The sequence below is a fragment of the Monodon monoceros genome, unplaced genomic scaffold, assembly GCF_005190385.1.
Source record: "Monodon monoceros isolate NGI ecotype Baffin Bay Population unplaced genomic scaffold, NGI_Narwhal_1 Super_Scaffold_18, whole genome shotgun sequence".
Classification (NCBI taxonomy): Eukaryota; Metazoa; Chordata; class Mammalia; order Artiodactyla; family Monodontidae; genus Monodon; species Monodon monoceros.
In genome coordinates, this window is record NW_021703774.1 from 67694285 (window position 1) to 67707674 (window position 13390).

A 13390-nucleotide genomic window follows, 5' to 3' on the forward strand; every position below is an offset into this window, starting at 1 on the left:
GACTTGCTATCTTTAACTGTCACAGGGATTCAGAGAAGATGATCATATTATGCATATTTTTTTCTTTTTTTTTTTTTTGGCGGTACGTGGCCTCTCCCGTTGCGGAGCACAGGCTCCAGATGCACAGGCTCAGCAGCCATGGCTCACGGGCCCAGCCGCTCCGCGGCATGTGGGATCCTCCCGGACCGGGGCATGAACCCGTGTCCCCTGCATCGGCAGACAGACTCCCAACCACTGCGCCACCCGGGAAGCCCAATATTATGCATATTTTAAAGAGGAAATAACAAGAGCCCACCCCCTGCTCCTCTGCCTTCAAGAGCTAGAGCTCCACGGAGCCCCACCCCATAACAATGAAGAGCTGGGCCTCAAGTCAGGCACAACCAGCTATGTGACTGAGGGCAGGTCGCTCGACTTCTCTGAGTCTCCGAGTACTCATCTCCACAATGCGGATAAAAACACCCGTTCCACTGGGTTTCCTTGTGGGGCTCCATGAAACAACATGTGTTAAGAGCTTAGCGTGGTGCCTGGATCCGCTGGCCCTACGTACAGTGGCTGCCATCACCGTTACAGAGAAGAGACTCAGTCATTGCACTGTGCTTGCCTTACAGTCCATTTTAGAAATTACAGGCAACTCTAAGGCCTCTCTCCCACCTCCAACTCCTCTCACCAGAAATGGCCAAAAATGTGTTTTTCTTTCTTTCTCGGCAACCACGACCTCTTAGTGGCCAAATGGATCTTCCCCTTCTCGCCAGCAAGGAACTCAGGCTGAAAGATGAAAGCAAACGTGTCAGGGCCGGGAGGAGGGAGAATGCGTGTCTGGCCGGCGGGGCCCGCAGTGCAGGTATCAGCAGTCCTGGGCTCGCCTGAGCAGAGCTTTTCTCCCGGGAGCTGAGCCGTCTGGCGGTGGAGGGCAAGACCGTGCCATCCGTGTCTCCGTGTGTATGTAATTTATTTTCTTGCATGGTTGGTGGGAGGTGGCTGAGGCTTCACAAGCTGTACCTGACAGATAATTACAGAAAGACAAATTGTGCCCTGCCTTCCCCTTCTCCCGGTAAGGGTCTCCAGACCCTGCGTATGGTGGAGGGGAGGAGGGCGCGGGGGTGCGTGGAAGAGTGGGAGGGGGTGATGCTGAGCCCGGCTGACCCATTACTCATCCACAGCTGGGAGGACAGTGAAGCCAGGAGGGACTGCGGCGGGCTCTGGCTGAAGCGCAAAGGCTTTTCTGGACTTGTGTTGTGGCTCTCTTAGACGATGACAGACGCAGGGAGAGTCAGTGCCCTCCCGGTGCCTGGTCCAAAGCTAGTTGCTCTATGGGAAGCCACAGGCCAGACCCCCAGGGGCCGTGCGGACCAGACACAGGGTGCTCTGCTGCGCCCCCTGGAGGAGAAGACGCCCACAGCCTGGAGGGGCCTCAACTGGCCCCCCTGGTTCTATTCTGGGAACTGATGAGAATTCCAGTTTCTCGCGGGGGTGTCTCCCCATCTCCCAGGTTCCTGCCTGCATTCTCCCCACTCCCACTCTCTTCCCCTTTTTCCTTCCCCTTCCAATTAAAACCATTTCTATTGCATGACAGGACTTTTTTTTAATAAATTTATTTATTTTTATTTTTTTATTTATTTATGGCTGTGTTGGGTCTTCGTTGCTGCTCACGGGCTTTCTCTAGTTGCCGCGAGTGGGGGCTACTCTTCGTTGCGGTGCGCGGGCTTCTCATTGCGGTGGCTTCTCTTGTTGCAGAGCACGGGCTCTAGGCACACGGGCTTCAGTAGTTGTGGCTCGCGGGCTCTAGAGCGCAGGCTCAGTAGTTGTGGCACATGGGCTTAGTTGCTCCGCGGCATGTGGGGTCTTCCCCGACCAGGGATAGAACCTGTGCCTCCTGCATTGGCAGGCGGATTCTTAACCACTGTGCCACCAAGGAAGTCCCGGATTTTATTTTATTTATTTTTTAACATTCACAGGAGAAAACGTGGAAGGCAATGTATATAGCCTACGAACTTCTTACACTTCTTAAAAAAAATTAACATGGTAGTGATTTTCACTGTAATCTTGAATTTATAATTATTTTATTTTGACCAGGATGGAAGCTAATAAAAATAAATCAAACCTATGATCATATTAAGCTTTTCTTTTCTTTCTTTTTTTTTTAAAGAAAGAAAAACAGACTGCTCAAGCCCAGGGAAACTACGAATTTAGTTTTAAATTCTCTTCCCAAAGCTGAGAGAGAGCCTCGACTCCCTCGTCAATAAAATTGAAAAAATAATTGTCTTCCTTGGAGGGGTCTTGCTTGGTGCAAGGCATGCTGCGTGGTTCAGTTATTTATTCATGGAGCATCTGTTGAGCACCAATGGAAGGTCTGGCACTGGGTGTGACATAGTTTGGTCTGTATCACCGAAGAGCAGAGCAGAATATGTGAGCGTCCCCGGGCGGCCCACCAAGGCAGAGTGATTGACTTCCTCCGCTGAGAGGCAGGGAGAGCCTTCGTGAGACCTCCGTGACCAATAATTCTCTCTTGGGCCACGTTCCTTAGCATTGAGCTTGGCCTCCTTGGCCCCTCAAAACAGATTGCTACCTGCCACACTCCTCCTCTCACTGTATCTATATAGTATATCTAAGTCTTTTGCTCATTCTTCCCTGCGGCCTCCTCTGAAACCCCAGGCGAGATTAGCAGCTCCCCCCCACCGCCCCTGCATTTCATAGTGGAATTACCTGTGGTTGCATCTGCTCCCCTACCCTAAAGGCCAGAACTGCCTCTTCCTTCCCCACAGTGCCCAGAGCAGGTACACAAGTATTACTGAGCTGAACTGGGCTCTGTCATTCTCCTACTTGCCCTCTCTCTTCCAACCTCCTCCTCCATTTGGCATCTCTCTCCCTCCGTGCTGTGCCTCCCCCCTGCTCCTTTGTTCTCTTTCATAAGATCTGTAACTGAGGAAAGGCCCATTCATTCTCCTCTAGCCACTGCACACAGCCTGGGCCGGCTCCTCTCCCTGGTTCTCAGCCCTCCCTTGACTCCTCCCTCTTTCCCCAGAGCTGTGGCTGGACTCTGGCAGGTACTCGCAAGTCCCACGCAGCCCCAGCAGCAGCCCCATTCCTGCACAGTCCCCTGCCCCAGCCCAGGCACACCCCATCCCCTACACAGGCTCCCCTGTGCACACACTTGCCCCCACACAAACACACATGCCCAGGGTCTTCCTGCCTTTCAATTAGAAGCCGCTTATCCTTTCCTGAGAAGGAAGAGGCGATGCCTTGAGCATAAACCCTCAAGTTCTTTGGAGGAGGTGCCCCTGCACTGTTGGTAAGTCCAGCAAACCACAGGGGACAGGGTCCTCAGATGACAACAGGCTTGGAGGAGATTCAGCAGCAAGGTCCTGGTCCTCCACCACACAGCTCCCCCTCACTCTCCAAGCCACATGTCCTTCAGGCTCCTGTCCACTGTCCCTGTTCAGTTCCTGGCCTGGGCACCTCTTTGTTCTCTTCTTCCCAGCCTGCTGGGGCCCTTCTGGTTCCTCCTGCCACTCCCTCCTTGATGCCCAGGAGCCTTTCGACTTCCTCCACACTGAGATCATCACCTGAGGTGTCCTCAAGCTCTGGGCTTCAGCCCTCCACCCCTTTACTTTCTAACCATTGCAGTCCCCACACTCTCTCCCTGTGGCTACACTTGTACCCCAGCTCAGCCTCTCTTCCCCTGCTTCTTTCAGACTCGAATCTGCCCCAGCCTACCCCACCACCCCCTTCCACTAGTTCAGATGACTCACGGACTCCCCTTGCACAGGGAAACTTTCTGAATCCATGAGCACAGAGGACATTCCCCTGCCTGGGGTATTCTGGGATAGTCTCTACCCCTAACATAGAGTCATGGATTAGCACAGTTTGTAGATCTCTGACTCCATCCAGTGCAACCTCCTTATTTTACAGATGAGAGATCTGAGATTCAGAGGGGAGATAAGCCATTAGGAGCACACAGCTCATTCACCTGAATGTAAATAGCATGCACTCACTGTTCCCTCAGTGTTCATATCCTGCTATGCAGATGTCTGCATGGACACAAGTTCCACTGCCTGACCTGGGGGTGTTGATGGCGCAGGTTAAGGGCTGGGGGTGATGAAATCGGGGAATAATTCCTCATGGGGACCCCTGGGACAGACAGCTTCCAGCTTCTTCCTGAGCCTTGTGGAAGAACCTTACAGCTGAGAAGATGGTCAACTGTCTGATTTAGTCACCCCTCACTGGGAAGAGATCATCCCAGGAGGTGCCAGCCTGCCAGTCCCTCTCTCTCTCTCTCTCTCTCTCTCTCTCTCCTGGGAGACTTTAGGCTTCAGGAAGGAAACACCTCTGGTGAATGAGGAGGCAATGGGCAACATCTCAGGAGAAATGGGTGCTCATTCTTGGGATCAGTCTCGATTTTCACCACCTGAATATGATGGGCAGGGTGCTGGGGGTGTCTTCCCATGGGCACAAGGACAGAGGTTAGGGTTGGCTAAGAAACTGATAAGGAGTATGCTAAAGGGAAAAAGAGAGGCAGAGATGGCCTAGAACGGGAGGGGAGTGAGACAAACTTCCTGGCGAGGCTGCGTTCCGTGCTGGGAGAGATGACTGTTTTAATCATCCCTGTATCCCTCCTGCCCCTCTCACCCCCGGCCTCCGCACAAAGAAGAGCGTGATGGGGAGGACACGAGGGAGAAGGAAGGAAACACTAAGTAAGGCGCAAGGAATATGAAGCCGAAAGACAGGGGGAAATGGGAGAAACAAAGGAGCTTAAGAAGCAAAGAAGCAGCAGAAAGAAGGGTAGAGAAAAAGAGTCAGCCTCCTCGGCGCCGGCTTCGGGCTCCAGACGGCCGCTGGGGGGCGCTCGGCGCATCGCGCTCCCCACTCCCCGCTCCCCGCTCCCCGCCCGCCCTGCTCCGGCTCCCCGCTCGCGCCTCGGCCCCGCCACACTCCAGCAGAAGCCATTACAGAGAACAAACTACCTTCTTGTCTCCGAGATGGGTCCCCGGGGCGGAAGGCAAATTGCCGGCCTCGTGCATAATAAACCAGGCGTGGAGAGGCGCGCGGAGGAGGCCGCGGCTGCCGGTGGGCAGAGGCAGCGCCGCTGCTACCACCGGGTCCGCAGCGCCGCCGGCGCCAGGCGCCCCCGGAGCCTGGAGATCCTGCCCGGGTGTGGGTGGCTGCACCGGGTGCCCGAGGGGTCAAGGGCGCGGGGGGATAGGTCCGGGAGAATCTCAGAACTCTTTAAATACCGGGTTGCCCGTATGCCCAACCTGCATCCAGTCCACAGACAAGTTTGTGACTGTTGGCTGATCCCAGGAAAACCATACCTAGAGCTCCGTGTCTTTGTTGGGCCACTTGCTTCTGCCTGGAATGCCTTTCTTCCTGTGAAAAACTAGGCTGTCTTTCTCATCCTTCAAGTCCCTGCTCAGAGGGCAGCAGTTCTCACTCGGAACCCCCAACAGTTACAAGCAATAGCTTTCTCTTTCTGCTAAGGTGGCGCTGTGTTCAGATTCCTAGTATTTAGCAGTTATATCACATATTACATTTATTTGGACACAGATAGGTCTCTGCTATTGGACTGCACATTTCTTTTTTTTATATATAAATTTATTTATTTATTATTTTTGGTTCCGTTGGGTGTCCGTTGCCGCGCAAGGGCTTTCTCTAGTTGCTGCGAGCGGGGGCTGCTCTTCCTTGCAGTGCGTGGGCTTCTGATTGCAGTGGCTTCTCTTGTTGCGGAGCACCAGCTCTAGGTGTGCTGGCTTCAGTAGTTGTGGCTCGCGGGCTCTAGAGCACAGGCTCAATAGTTGTGGCGCATGGGCTTAGTTGCTTCGCGGCATGTGGGATCTTCCCGGACCAGGGATCGAACCTGTGTCCCCTGAATTGGCAGGTAGATTCTTAACCACTGTGCCACCAGGGAAGCCCCAAGGACTGCACCTTTCTGAAGGACAGAAAGCATTATTTACTTATCTCCATACCCCAGAGACTTAGCACAGTGTCCAGTACTGAGTCATTGAATGAAAGAATGAATGAGTGTAAAAAATGAAACTAGAGGTCCAGATCAATTCATCACAGGTTCTTCTCCTCCCTTTACTATTGGCTTCCCGCAATTTCTGTTCTGCCCTATCTGAGATCCTATATAGGGCAGAGGGGCTATATATAGATGCTATATATTAGGTGAAGCTGAAACAGGAGGGAAGGGGGCAGGGTACAACCTTTGGGAGAATTGCATAGCCATAGGACATGACAAAAACTGGTTGGAACCAACTAGGTCCAAGATGGTGGAAAATTTGACTTCCAGTGGACCTTGAGCCTCATTATATGCTCATTGTAATACATTAGCATGCTAAGTGACACACCCACCAGCGCCATGACAGTTCTGAGGAGGACCATCAAAGACTTCCCAATTCCTGGAAGTTTTCACCCCTTCCTCGAAATAGTTGGAATAATCCTCCCACTCATTAGCCTCGGAAATTACCCAGCCCATTAAAACTAGCCATGCCATATTTCAGGGCTTCTCGCCTTCTGAGATGGCCCATACTCTGTCTATGGAGTGTGTTTCTCCCAAGGCCTCTTGCTTTCTGAGATGACCCACACTACATCTGTGCAGTGTGCTTCTCTCTAAATAAATCCACTTCTTACCTATCACTTTGTCTCACTGAATTCTTTCTTTGATGAGACATCAAGAACCTGAGCTTCATTAAGTCCTGAGACCAGGTGTGTGATCTCAGTTAAAAGACTGGGGGTTCAAGTCCCAATCTGAGTTACATGGCTTCAAAACCTCCCAGGGGAGATAAGCCATCCTCAGGAACTGTGTAGGAAGAAGACATTGAGGAGGGAAAAGGATACATGTGGAGTCCAGCCCCTGACTCACGAGGAAGCCATGCAAATAAACAGTGACAACCTCGCGTACTAAGTACATAGAAAGAGAAAAGCAGGGGAGCCAGAGTTTTCCCTGAGATAGGCCAACAATCACAAACTTGTCTGTGACCCTGGGTGCAGGGATGGGGACACAGGAAAGGAGCACCTAGGAGGAGCCTATAATCCAGACATGGGCAGGAGGTAAAAAAAATCTCCAGGCAGGAGGCAAAGCTCAGGAGTTAGCTAGGAAAAGGTGAAAGGGGATGGACAAGTATTTCAAGGAGAGAACCCATTCCAAGGAGGCAGGAAATGGCATGGCCCACATGATGGGGAACTGTAAGTAGACTCACAAGTGGTCTCCTTAAACCCTAGGAAGGGACTCAACAAGACACAAGGCTGGACAGAGGGGGTCAGCTCATGGAAGCCCTCGACTGACTTGTTAATGGGCTTAATTTTGTCCTGACCTTGACAGGGAGCCATGGAATGATTTCAGGGACGAAGAGTATCACATCAGATTTGCATTTTAGAAGGATTATTTCAGCAGCCGAGTCAAGTATGGATTAGATGGGGTCAGGCTGGAGACAGAAAGATTGGATAGGAGGCTCTTATATTAATCCGGACAAGAAGTGAAGAAAGTCTGAACTAAGGCAGCCATAATGGAAATGGGGAAGAGCAGCAAGGCTGGAGCATAAGCAAGGAAGCAGAATCAGCAGGTCTTGGTGACTGATTGGATATGAGGCGTGAGGAAGGGGCAAAAGACAAGCCTGGCTCCCAAGGGTTTAGGCTAAGCAGCTGGGTAAAAGGTGACCCCATCCAAGGAAGAAAAGGTGGGTTTCGTAGGTAGATCATGTTGTATTTGAGGTGCTGGGGGGATAGTAAGAAAATGTAGGTCTGCAACTCTGAAGGAAGCTATGCTGGAGATAGAGGTTTGAGAGTCATCAGCGTAACCTTGGTGGCTTAAAGACAAAAGAATAGATGACATTACCTTCAAAAGTGTGGGTAGAGGGAGGAGGGAGAAGATCCAGGACAAAACACTGGATACTACCTGCATTTAAGGGACAGATAGAGGAAGAGGAGCGCACTTCAGCAGAGAAGGGGTAGTCAGAGAGGTGGGGGGAAATTCGAGGTGACACCACAGAGCAAAAGGGAGAGTCTTAGGAATGGCCATTAGTGTGAAATGCTACAGACAGGACAAGGAAGTATCAGGAAAGACTTTAAAAGGGACTAAAATGGTTATTGGATGTCCTGTCTAACTTCCCCATCAAGGTTATCTCTGCTTTTCATTGTCTATCAGCTATTTTACAACCCTCTAATTTGTAGAAAACTGTTAATGCAAAGGATTCTTGTCCATAGAAATGCAAATCAGTTGTGTATGGTAGAGTGCAACTGTTTAGTGCCTTGTGGACAAAAATTTATTTCAGGGGGTTTCCCTGGTGGTGCAGTGGTTAAGAATCCGCCTGCCAATGCAGGGGACGATCCCTGGTCTGGGAAGTTTCCCTGGTCTGGGAAGATCCCACATGCCACAGAGCAACTAAGCCCATGCACCACAACTACTGAGCCTGCGCTCTAGAGCCCGCGAGCCACAACTACTGAGCCCACATGCCACAACTACTGAAGTTCACACGCCTAGAGCCCGTGCTCTGCAAGAAGAGAAGCCACCACAACGAGAAATCTGCTCACCGCAATGAAGAGTAGCCCCCACTCGCCGCAACTAGAGAAAGCCCGTGCAGTCCGTGCACAGCAACGAAGACCCCACACAGCCAAAAATAAATAAATTTTTAAAAAAATTCATTTCGGAATTCCTGGTTTACCTGAGTGTGGTACTTTGAATTTTCCTTTGAATCCGTTAAAACATTTTACTGGATCTCTCGTTAATTAATGGATTAAATACACTTTTTGACACATTCATTTTATATTTGTATGCAAATCATCATTTAACCTTTGTTTAAAAATGATCCTATAACAGAAGAAAATAACTGAAAAGCGACCATTAGATTTGATGACTAGAGCAAGATCTCATTGGAAGGTTTGGCAGGATCAGAAGATAGACTGTAGTGTGTTCAGGTGGGGAAGTGATAAAAATGAGGAAGCACAGACAATGGATTTCCAGAGACTTGGCTGGGAATGGAAGGAGAGAGATTGGGTATTAGCTGGAGGGCACCATATTTTGGAAAGAAAGAAGTATTTCTTTTACGGCTGGCACCACAATTCCTTTTTAAAGTGTCAATACCTTGGTAAGTTGTGCTGGGTATAAAAACATGACAGAAGCACAAATGCGGGGGGGTGGCTAGAATGGGGTGCTATGGGATGACAAAAAAGGGTCACTTAATTTGACATGGGGGTGGAGGTCTTCCCTGAAAAGATAACTCCTGGTATGAGTCTTTAAATAGGAGTCAGTTGAGTCTTTTTTTTTTCTTTTCTTTTCTTTGCTGTGATTATGGAGTCCCAGAAGGAGTCAGAGATGTTGTGCTGAGCCCATGCCAAGTATGAAGGAAACAAGCTGTGGTGGGAAAACCTTAGGGTCAAAAACTTCAATCCTTCCTCTTGCCACTGGTTTGCCATAAATATTATACAGAAGCCAAGGGTTCTGAATGGAAAATGGTGAGGAGCATTTGTAAATGTACTGCCCTGAAAATCTGAGTTGCTTCATTGCCACCAGGTTGGTATCCATCCATAGAAGACATCAAAAACATGGAATCCTGGTTGTTAGTGCTTAGAAGAAAACTCAAAGATCAGTGGTCCAATTCCCTGCCTTGTAAAAATGCCATTCTGGTCGTGTAAGTTCACTGATTTTTGACAGATAAGAAGTGTGACAGATATAAAGTGTGAAGGTGTTTCCCTGTCCTCAGGGAGTTCATCGTCATTGACAGACTCCAGCTCCCTGAATTAGAGCTGCAGAACTAGCCCACAGGCCTGAACTCAAATATTAAGGCTTTTTGTCCTCAATAGACCAGAATTCCCAATGTTTCTACATTTGCCCTGAGGTTTTTTTATTCCCCCAATGGAGTTTTTAAATCCAAGAGAAACCTGTGTCCAGTGCTGGAGGTGCTGTGTCCTCCCATAAGGAAGGGGCAATTCATGAACAATGAGGTTTGTCTCTCTTTTCCTACCCTAGTGAGGGGCTGCCCTTTCAAAGGAGGATCTGAGATTCCAGCTCCTTTCTCTGGCATACAGACAGACCAATAAAAAATTATTTTAATAAGTGAAGAGACTGTTAATAACCCTTTGGGTTATTAGAAGGAGAGAGCTGGAGGCCTGGGGGCTCTGAGGCCAGAAGTTTCTTGGGTTTATTTGCTGAGCTCTTCTGAGCTGTCCCACTGGGTATTGGGATGGAGGATAGGGGAATTCCCTTTAAGGCCTAGCTTCAGAGGCCCATTCTTCTGAACGTCGTACATAATCACATTTATGAAAGTGCTTGGCACATTTACTTAATAAGTGCTAGCTTCTTCCCTATCCTAAGCACCCCCCAAACTTCAGGTAGTTTCATTGAAGAAAGCGGTCCAGGGAGCAAGAGAGCAAGGTCAGTGGAACTAGAGTGGTAAGTGACAAAGTGAGGATGGAGGTGGGCAGGGGTCAGCTAAGGTAGGGCCTGCTGGAAATGAAAGGAGTATGGATTTTATTCTAAGTGGAATAGGAAGCCATAAGGCCCAGAGCAAAGGAGTGAAGTGATGTGATTTACATTTTAAAAGGATTACTCGGGTTCTGTTATTTTAGTTAAAGTCTAATTTTACAGTATTGATGGTGAAACTAAGAAGAGATTCTTTTTTTTCCCCAAGTAGGATAACAATTCCTTAGGGAATCACTATCAGTGCCCTGCTGTGGAGAACAGACTCTAGGGGCACAGAGAATGGAAGCAGAGAGACCACTTAGCCACTGCAAGAGTCTCGGCAGTGCCGAAGGACCGTTGGACTAGAGGATAGCGGTGGAGGCCATGTGTTGTGGTGGGTGTGGGGAAACATGCTCATTTAATATCCAGTTGTGCCAGCTCTTCCCTCGGCTGATGAAGTAGCATTATTATCTCCATTTTATGGATAAGAAAACTGAGACTCAGAAAGTTTCAGTAACTGGTCCAAGGTCACATGGTTAATAAATGGAGCGTGGACTAGAACCCATATCTCCCGATTCTCAAACTGTACAGTTGACAGATCTAGATGCTGGAAGCCAGGTCTGGGACATTGTGATGCCAACCATTAAAAAATTCCAAGTAGGCTCATCATACAGAGCACTCCAAGTCTTGGGACACCAAAGAACCTAGGCTGAGGTGCCAGATATGGCGATGGCCGAGCTGCTGGACCTGGGAACCCCTCTTATTCCATCTCCTAGGGATTTTTGTCTGAGAATCTGGCACTATGTCCCACGGCAGTGGAGGGGATGGTTCTCAGGGCCATTGGAAGATCAAGGGGCCCCCAACTCCCTCTTGAGGAAGAGCCAGAAGACAGTGTCTGTACTTATTGATGGTTAGGAGGTGAAGGAACGCAGAGAACCCTACTGGGTTGAGGTGGAGAACGCTCCCCCAGACTAGTGGGGTGCAATGGGGAAGGTTGTTTCCTACCAGTTGTTCAGAACTCACTCAGAAGGCAAGATGTGGAAGAGACAGGAAACCATAAGAGAAATGGTCTGAAGAATCAGAAGTATTTAACTCAGAAAAGAGGCATCTCAGAAGAGACATGACATCATGATAACTACGTTTCAATATCAAAAGGGTCGTTTGGGCAAAGGGGGTGGCGACTACAGACAGCATTGCCCTGAGGCAGAATTATAGCCATTGGGAGAAAATTGCAAGGAGGCAGATTCATGCTCAGTAGAAGGAAGAAATGTTTTCCGATTAATCCTGCCAAAATAATAGAAAAGCCTGTTTTGTTTTTTTTTAAGTAGTAATAATAAATTAACAATACTGCATGTTTACATCTATTAGGTTGAACCATATAACTTTGCTAATGTTCGACCATTTCTGATCTACAAAAACAGCAATTTCATATGGCTTGACTTACTACATTTTCCCATCTCAGAATAATTTCCAAAGTCCTTTTAATGGCCTACAAGCCCTCACAGGATCTGTTCGACCCCACCTTTCTTTCTAATAGGATTTCCTACCACCTCTCTCTACTCCCCCTGGACAGGCCCCTTGCTGAGCCTTGAACCCTCTAAACTCATCTCTTGCCTCAGGGCTTTGCAGCTGCTGTTCCCTTTGCCTAGAATATTCTTTTTCCAAGTTTACCTTTCCTTTTATCTTAGAGGCTTTCTCTGACCACCCAACATAAATTCCGTCCCCCACTGTCCCCTGTATTCCGCTCTGAGTCTCTTCAGAGTACTTACCGTTATCTGACATACACCTATTTGTTTATTGTCTATCTCCCATCATTATAATATAAATGCTACAAGAGCAGGGACCTTGCATTGTTCCCTGCTGTACCCCCAGGGTTTGGAACAGTGCCAGACATATGGTGAATGTTCAATAAATATTTTTTGCATGAATGAAGGAACGATTTTTATCAAGGAGGAAACTGAGTCCCGACGAGGTCAAATGATTTTCCCAAAGGCATAGAGCTGGTGCCTGGAAAAGCTGGAGGGAAGCCCAAACATTCAGATTCCAAAGCCCAGACTCCATAAAAAGCCACCCTGCTTTTCAGTCCCCTGATGGCCTTGACGCAGAACCCACTTGTCTCTGAGGCCGAATAGTGGCTCCTCCTTTGGGTCCATAGTTGCAGCAGAGATGCCTTCAATTTCTGAGATTCTCTTCACCACAGGTAAGCATCTATTTTAGTATGGGCTCTGAGAAGAGCAAGATTTTGGTCACCCCTCAGGCTATAGCATCACTGAGGATCCAGACTAGGAGGGTTGACACGATACTGTTTGCAAAGAAAGCCTAAGCTGTGTCTCTTTTGGGGAGTTGGAACATTTATCTGAGCCTCAAAATATGAAATATTCCCCAGTTTGCAAACGAATGCAGGATGTGTTTGCATAGCGACTGCCAAGAGAGCAGTATTATGTGGAGAGGAACAGAAAGACAAAGCCCCCCGGTTCAGTTCTGGAAACTGACAGGCTCTGCTCTCCCCGGGAGGTTGTCTCTGTGTAGCTAATTACAATGAGTAAAGGAAGTGGGAGAGTGAGTGCTGATGAAGTGATCTTTCTCCTCCCCCAGGTTCCTGCTTTGCAAAGAGCTGGTCTTTTGGTTTTAGAACCCTGGGGACCATAAAGATGTTCTCTATTGTCCCAGCTGGATGGGCACATTCTCCCAATAGCAGGTCACTGTTAAAGCTGCCAGTATCTTGTGTGCACGTGTAGGGGTGGGGGGTACGGTTGTAGGAGCAATGTGTGTGGCGTGGGATGCTGCAGAGTGGTGATGGCATGGGGTGGGGGTGGGATGCTAGCGTGCTAATAGATCCAAGTAATCAACTCACATTTGAATAGCATTTAGCAATTTACAAAGGGCTTTTGTGTACCCTCATCTCATTGTGTGTTCACAACATTTTACAGATAAAGAAAAGGCAGCTCGGAAAGATGTGCCTACCTGCCCTGAATCCGAGTTCCAGGAGGCACTGCTGGG